The following is an 8,221-nucleotide window of genomic DNA, read 5'->3' as shown; positions in this document are numbered from 1 at the left end:
ACTTATGAGATGAACCAAGTAAAAAGCTTTTTTGACCACTGCATGATGGTTAAATGTGAGGTTGTTATCAACCTGAGTGCCCAGATCTCTCACCACAGGTTGTCTGCTTAGGGGGCTGCCATTGATGTGGTAGGCAGTAGGGGCCATGTTTTTGCCAAATGGTATGAATATACTTTTTTTTGTGTTTAGCTTCAGGCCATGACTTTGGCACCAGTTATTAGTTGTTGTGAGACCCTCTTGCAGTATGTTAACATCATTGGGGAGTCAATGATAGCACCCAACTTACAGTCATCCTCAAACTTGGTCAGCCACAGGCCTTTTGTCTTTGCCTGGATCTCTGCGAAGTAAATGCCAAATAGCAGGGGTCCTAGGACAGATCCCTGGGGAACTCCACCAGTGACAGGTCTACTATCAGAGGTGGAGGCACCTATTTTGACTTTGACGGCCCTGTCACCCACCTGATGAGATAGGCATTTACACCAAGTTGTGTTAGCTTTTCAATAATGCCAGACTGGGGGATTGTGTCAAAGGCCTTGGCTAGGTCAAGGTAAGCTGTATGTACTGACTTTCTCTCATCCAGGGCCTTGGTGACAGTCTCAAAGAGGTCAACCAGGTTCAACAGGCAAGATCTGCCCTTGATGAATCCAAACTGGGTGAGGTCAAGTGCTTGGAGATTGTCTATGTCCTTGTTTATGAAATCCATAATAATACACTCCATGGCTTTACAGATCAGACTTGTCAAGCTAATGGGGTGATAGTTTTCAGGGTCAATAATGGCACCACCTTTGTGCAATGGGATGACAATGGCAGTTCTTCACTCTGCTGGAATGAAGCCTGTACTGAGGCTGTGGTTGAATAAGATAATCAATAGTGAATCCAGTTCTTGCTGAGGATGGTGCAGAATACAGCCTGGATAGGGCCTTTAGCACTTTATCTATGGAGATGTGAGGTGCAGGACAAATATCAGGCATGTCAAAAGGGCTTTTGATGGGGATGGGGCGGGGGTGAAGTTTGCACTGAATCTATCTGCTAGCAGGTTGGCTAAGTCAGCCGGATCGGTGTAAGTGATACTGTTAAGTACTAATTCAGAACAAACCTGGGCTTTGCCATGGAGGTTCCTGACATAACTGAAGAAGGCCCTGCAGTTTCCCTTTGTTTCAGAGGCTAGTTTTGATTCATATTTGGCTTTGGAGGCTTTCACTAGTGATCTGATTTGCTTGGTAAGGCTAAGGAGGGAGTTTATTTCCAATTTGAAATATGTTCCTTTTTACCCTTGGACAACAGTTTCTTCCTTTTGTTGTAAAATATGTTGATAGAGGATATCCACCAAATAGGTTTGTGTTTCCCTGAGGAGCCGGTTTTAGTTTTGTTGGGTATGGCTGAGTCCATGCAGTTGTACAGGTGCTTGTATACTGCATTGGCGTACTGTTCAGCATAGTTGTATGCATCCTCTGGGGGGGGGGTGTGAAGCTACTGATACCCTCCCTTAGGAGGTTGTAGTCAGCTTTTGAGAAGTATTTTAGCTTGATTTCAGTTGTGGGGGGGGGGGGTTGAGTGGGATAGAAACTTTGAATGAGACAGTCCGGTGATCTGATCTGATCTCACCGGGGAAGAAAATACTGTGGGAGCGGTGCAGCAGTTGCCCATGTTGGTAAGAACCAAGTACAAAATGGTATCTCCCCTTGTGGGGGATGAGACAAGCTGGTTTGGTGCATTAGAATTGATGAAGTCAAGGAATCGTTGAGTGAGTGCATTAGTGCAGGAATAGTTCACCCAGTCTATGGTGGGGTAGTTGAAGTTACCAAGGATCAGGGTGTTAGGGGATACCTTAATGGAGTCAAGTAGATCCAGGTAAGAGGAATGGGTATCCTGAGTCATGGAGGGGGGTCTACAGCTGGCTATAACCTGGATGGGTGTCTTGCCAGCTCTCAGTTGCACCTGAATTAGTTCCAGTGCATCATGCTGGCAGACCAGTCTGGAGGTGTGCCTGTCCTTATTGAAGATAGAGACTCCACCCCCCTTAGTCTTCCTGACCTCATTTTGGGGTCAGAATGTGTGGAATGAGGTATAGCCTGGTAAGGCAGATGTGCTCTCCGCAGCCCTGAACCAGATTTCTGTGACCGCACAGACATCGGCATTTCCAGTGCAAGGAGAGCCTCCAGTGAGTGCATTTTCAGGTTAAGGCTCCAAGCATTAAGTAGCATGACCTTCAATTTGCTTTTTGACAGATCTTTATGTTGGAAGATTTGTCTTTGGCACATTGCCTCTGTGAGGTTTCTCCCATGTCCGAAACACATGCTGAGTGTTTTCATCTCAAACTCATCAATGAATGGAGCTGTGGGCAAAAGCACAGACTCTACATGGTGCCCTATAAGGGGAAGAGTTGTACAGACCAACCGCTTTGGGTATCTACTGTGTGTTGCACAGTATCCTCAAGATAGGAGAACACAGATCACACACTGTGTGCCATGGCAGGGCTAGCCACTCGACGCTGTAAAATGTGGCTCTGGGTGATTCAGTCATTTTGACTAATGTCACCAAAAATGGGCATGGGTAGTAACCAGTGATAAGTGGGTTGAGGACCCGGCCTACTCTCACCCATGGCACGGACCCTTGGTAATGGTGGGAGGGGTATATGTGCCCCTATTGGCCAGTGTGTGCCTGCTATAAAGCCGAGCAGACCTAGGCCAATAAGCAACTGGCTGGCCGGTTTCTAGTTGCCCAGCCTGGGGTTACCTGGGATAGCTCTGTTGAGTGAAAACTGGACGTAAAACAAACCAACCTGCCAAACATGAACTGAGAATTGCTACGGTTAATGTAGGTTCACTGACAGGATGCCACTTGGAAGTGGATTACATGATACGGAGGAGGCTGGACATCCTCTGTATCCAAGAGATGAGATGGAAGGGCATTGCAGCAAAGCCACTTGGCTTGGGATCCAGACTCTACTACTCAGGTGGGGGACAGGCTAGAAATGGTGCAGGAATTGTGTTGAGAAAGAGGCTTCAGAAGGCAGTGAGGGACATAATCAGAATTAATGACAGACCCATGGCAATCTGACTCCAGTGTAATGATAGGGCAGTATTCATAATCTCAGCATATGCTCAACAGCAGGGTTGTGATAGCGAGGATAAGAATGCATTCAGACAGCAGTTGCAGGACCTATTAGATAAAGCAGGACAACATGAATTGGTGTTGATAATGGGTGACTTGAATGCACATATTGAGACTGAGAGAACAGGATATGAGTACTGCCTGGGTCCACATGGATGGGGTAACAGGAATAAAGAAAGAGAAGCCATGTTAGACTTCTCTCTGGCAAATGGCTTGATAGTAGCCAACACATGGCTCAGAAAGAGAGACAATCACAAGATCACATACAAGAGTAGCCAACATGCAACTCAGGTAGACTTCCTCCTAGTAAAGAAAAAGGCACTGGGGTAGAATCCATGATTGCAAAGTCATCCCCAGCGAAACAGTCAGCCCACAGTATAAACCATTAGTTGCCACAATCAGCTGCAAGCAGTGGTCAGAGAAGGTTCTAAGGTCAACAGAGACCAGGCTGAAGACCTGGAAGTTGACTGGAGAGAAAGTACAGCAGTTCAAAGAATTACTCAGGGCTCTAGAACCCCAAGAAGAGGAGGAAATAGGTGGAGTTGAAGAAGAGTGGCAGCACCTAAAAAACACCATGTGTTAGGACTACAGAAAAAATATGTGGTCGAGCCAGGTATGGAAATAAGGTACATAAGGAAAGCTTTTGGTGGAATGCAGAAGTACAGGAAGTCATCAATAGAAAGAAGGAGTGCAGGAAAGAGTGGGAGATGGAAAAGGCTGACCAGGCTAGGAAGGACTGCTGGTTGGCTAGCAAAGAAGCTAAGAAAGAAGTTGCAATAGCAAAGAATAGGGCATCAGAGTCACTCTACCAACTTCTGGATAGTGACTCAGTAAGGGGCACAAAGAAACTATACCAGGTTGCAAGGCAAAGACAGAAAGATAAAGAAGATAGTCAGACACCCTTTATAAGGGATGCCAGCAGCAACCTGCTCACTAGTACAGAGGGCATCAACGGCAGATGGAAGGAGTATTTCCAGCAGCTTCTGAATGAAGAAAACCCCACAGAAGCTGTACTGCTCCAGAAACAGCCTACAGTTAGAGAAGAAGAGGAGCCCACCTTAGAAGAAGTAAGAACAGCACTAAGGAAGAGGAAGTCAGGGAAAGCAGCAGGCTCAGATGAGGTGACAGCAGATATGATAAAGATGCTGGGTGAGATAGGGGAGAAATGGCTCCTGAGGGTACTCATAGCAGTGTGGAGTGAAAGGCATATCCCAGATGACTGGAGAATAAGCATACTTGTGCCAGTCTACAAGAACAAAGGGGACATCCACAACTGTGGGAAGTACAGAGGGATCAAACTCCTGCCACACTGCATGAAAGTTCTGGAGAGTGTGATTGATAAACGGATACGCAAAATAGTAGAATGTAAGATGGGAGATGAACAGTTCGGACTCAGATCAGGATGCTGCACAATTAGCCCAATGTTTGCATTGAGACAGATACTTGAGAAGAAGCTAGAAATAAGGACAGAGTCCAACTGGACATTGCTAGACTTGGAGAAAGCATATGACAAGGTCCCAAGAAATCTAATCTGGGTAGTACTGCGGTGGTTTGAAATCCTGTAAACATTGGTAGAATTAGTGCAGGCTATGTACAAGGACCCAGTGACTCAAGTACGAACAGTGTTCAGCCTCACAGAGGGGTTCCCAGTGGGATTGGGTGTACATCAGGGTTCAGCTCTGAGCCCACTGCTGTTCATACTGGTGATGGACTACATTAGCAAACAGATTGGAGGGGACAGATCAACAAAGTTGCTCTATGCAGATGATGTAACATTACAGGCAAACTCTGAGCCAGAACTTCAGCAAAGGATAGGAGAATGGAATGCAAATTTGAAGGCACATGGGATGAAACTAAGCACTGATAAGATGGTAGTAATGGCAGCAAATTGGGGAAATCAGAAGAAGATGAGACTAGAGATGGAAGGGGAAGATAGTGGAACAGGTAAACAGCTTTAAGTATCTGGGAGGGTGGTTGAGGAGAAGGGTAGTCTGAATGAAGAGGTCAAAGCTAGAATCAGAGGGGCTCTAGCCAACTGGCATAGAGTATCAGGTGTGTAGTCTATGACAGAAGAATGCCAAAGAAGCTGAAAAGCAAGGTGTACAAGACAGTGGTGAGACCAGTACTGCTGTATGGTACAGAAACCTGGGCAGTAAAGGTAGAACAGTTGAAGAAGCTAGAGGTGATGGAAATGAAGTGCCTGAGAAGGGTGGTAGAATGCACACTGTGGGACAGAAAAAGAAATGAGGACATAACAGCAGAAGCAAAAGTAGCTTCAATTGAAGAAAAGATCAAAGATAACAGATTATGGTTTGGGCACATGTGTAGAAAAGCAGAATACAATCTGGTGAGGAAGATTTAGGACAGACAGGAAGAAGGTAAGAGGAAGCGAGGACATCCAGCAAAGATGTGGATGGATTGTGTGAAAGATCTGCGATAATCAGGCATGAGTTTTGAAGAAGGCAGTAGTGTGGCACAGAATCAAGAGAGTTGGTGACAGTTAACATGATACCCCAAACCCATGCAGAAAAAATGGGACAAAGGGGGCTGATGATGATGATGACATTACCTAAAAAAAAGGCACAATGGGGGAGGTGAGAGCCTTGGCGAGGATCCAGAAACCCAATGGTGACAGGTGGAGGCCATCTCCTGCAAAGCATCGAGGCCTGTTGGCCATGTCACCATGACATGACACCAGAAACTAAGCCAATTGTTGAAGTCAATTATTTTTTGTTGGTATTGTGGTATCACTCTTGGTGAAGGTAGGATGCTGCTTAGGGCTACGGTCATACCTGCCTGGCTCACATACTCTGAGAGCTCAACCATGTCTCTTCATATAGTCCAGGGAGGTACGTCTCAAGTCATTCACCCCAACATGGACAATGACAGAGTTGTACTTGTACTTGTTGTGGAGAGAATTAAGTGCATCCATGATATGGTGGATTCTGGCACCAGACAGGGACAAAATCAGAAAATATTGAATAATTCGATCCAACTAAAAATTCCCTGTATCATAAACCCTGACTCCAAAACTACAAAACTGAGATCAAGTGTCACCTTGGTAGTAGTACTGTTAGGAAAATGGTTTCTCGTAGTGTAATGTTTAGGGTTGTGTAGGTGTTCTTCAAATGTTATCCAGTTTTCTGAGTTTAAATAGGAATGCTAGATATAGTTAATTTATGTAAAGACAATGATATATTAAACAAGTACAGGCAGAAACACATTCCTGCAGGCACAATATAAAAAGAAGCACAAAATGTACATAATTGGCAAAGAAATAACAAAACCTGCATTCAGAATTCCATGATATAAAATAGAAAACATTTATAATATCTACATTTGTAACAGTCTGAGAGATATGCTTGTGATTAGGAGAAAAGAGGTTACTTAAGAGAAAGCGATCAAATCAAAGAAAAATGGGTGACAAGTAAGCTTTTAAAAGATAGAGAGATTTGGGTTGTATGGATAGTCTATGATTGGGTAGAACATGATTAGGGAATAGAAAAGATGAAATGTGAACAGGACAGAAGATGCAGTTAAAGAACTGGGAGGAGCGGCAAAGAGGAAGAAAAGCTATATTTCATAGGACTCCTGTTTAAGCTGTGGAGGACCTTAATAACTAGGTGATGTTGCTATTGAGAAAACATTCACTTTGGGTTTCATTAAACAGGATTTTTTTGAGGAAGATGAGTAGAAATGGATTTAATGATTGTTGGGAAGGATTCTGTAGCTAAAAAACTATGATCTGGACTGTGAAGTTTATTACCAATTGTAAAGGCAAGATGTAGGGTGAGTGCGATATGAGGTTATATGCTAGGATATGTGTGGTTAAACTGGTAGTCAGAAGAGGAAGGAGTCTAAATTGGTAGTTTACAGATAGGGGATGCCATAAATAAAATTAATGTGCTTTATTGGGCTTTAGTTGGGATTGAGCAATGATCACCTCTTTGTTGAGCTAAAGTAATAAATCTATAGGAACTACAAGATATGATTTGAAAGAAGTTTAGTTCTTTACGGGGAACCCATGTTCAGATTGAGCTAGTAGTACTCATTTGATGAAAGTTACTCCACCTTCTGGGGAGAGGAAATGGAGATTTTATTTTGCCCAAAATAGGAGTTTGCTAATTGTGCTGGTGATACAAATTTGGCACTGAAAGATTTAGTTATATGCTTAAAAATCTTATTTATAGAACTGATTCTGTTTGCTCACTGTTTTACAGAAAATATGCTGAATTAAAATTAATGTCTCAGAGACCAAGCAAATCAGGACAGTAACATTAAGAGCTTGCAAGTAAAGTGAGGCCACTGATACATTTGGTATAGTCAGACACACAAGAACACAAAAACTATTGCATTATTGGAGATGAAATGAGATATGGGAGCAGAAGACCAAATAGTAGCTCTAACACAATCAAACAGATAGACTAAGAACATCTGTTAAAAATGATTAAGCACTGCCAGGATAACAGTAACTGCATGCGTAATACATCTCACAGGTGCAATGGAAAAAATGAAATTTGAGAAACACAGTTAAAAGAAAAGAGAAGATAAAAAGTGAACCTACATAAGCAGACATGTACTAATAAAACAGAAAAAAGAAGTCTACTTCAAGGATAAGACACCAGAAAGAGACAAATGACTCTAAGGAATGGGGTAACAGACCTCCTTGCAGGGACTGTAAATTCAAGTCAAAGTTTTCCAGGTTTTGAGACACATATTAATATAAAAAGCTTTGAATGGGTAAGGTACAGAAGGCAGTGTTTGTATCTGGATGCTCTGTGCACTCAGCTGTGCATGCAACTTAAGTTTTGCTATTGCTCCTACCCCTATACAAATGTTCACCCTCACAAAAATTACACAGACACACACACACACACACACACACACACACACACACAAACACACATACTTGCACACGCATGTGTGTAGACATACTCACACATGCAATCACACAGGCTCAGTGATCATTTGCGCTCTCAGTTCTAGCCTCATAATTTTAACAAAAGGAGGTGACCCCCATTGTGTCTCCTTAAATGAACATTCTCCCCCTTCAAGCACAGGTTTCCCTCCATCATGTTCAGTGGTTCTATTACAACCCCCCCCCCCA

General features: G+C 43.5%; 1 protein-coding gene across 1 annotated transcript in view; it reads left to right on the top strand.

The window, feature by feature from the left end:
- Positions 1-8,221, top strand: part of PIEZO2 (piezo type mechanosensitive ion channel component 2) — a gene marked incomplete in the record, with an annotated part of 2,710,318 nt that overhangs the window by 1,806,252 nt on the left and 895,845 nt on the right.

Source organism: Protopterus annectens, chromosome 3.part1 (assembly GCF_019279795.1).
Source record: "Protopterus annectens isolate FY-2018-M chromosome 3.part1, PAN1.0, whole genome shotgun sequence".
In the NCBI taxonomy this organism is placed as follows: Eukaryota; Metazoa; Chordata; order Ceratodontiformes; family Protopteridae; genus Protopterus; species Protopterus annectens.
The sequence above is the reverse complement of the archived record's forward strand: the minus strand, read 5'-3'. Positions and strand labels throughout refer to the sequence as shown.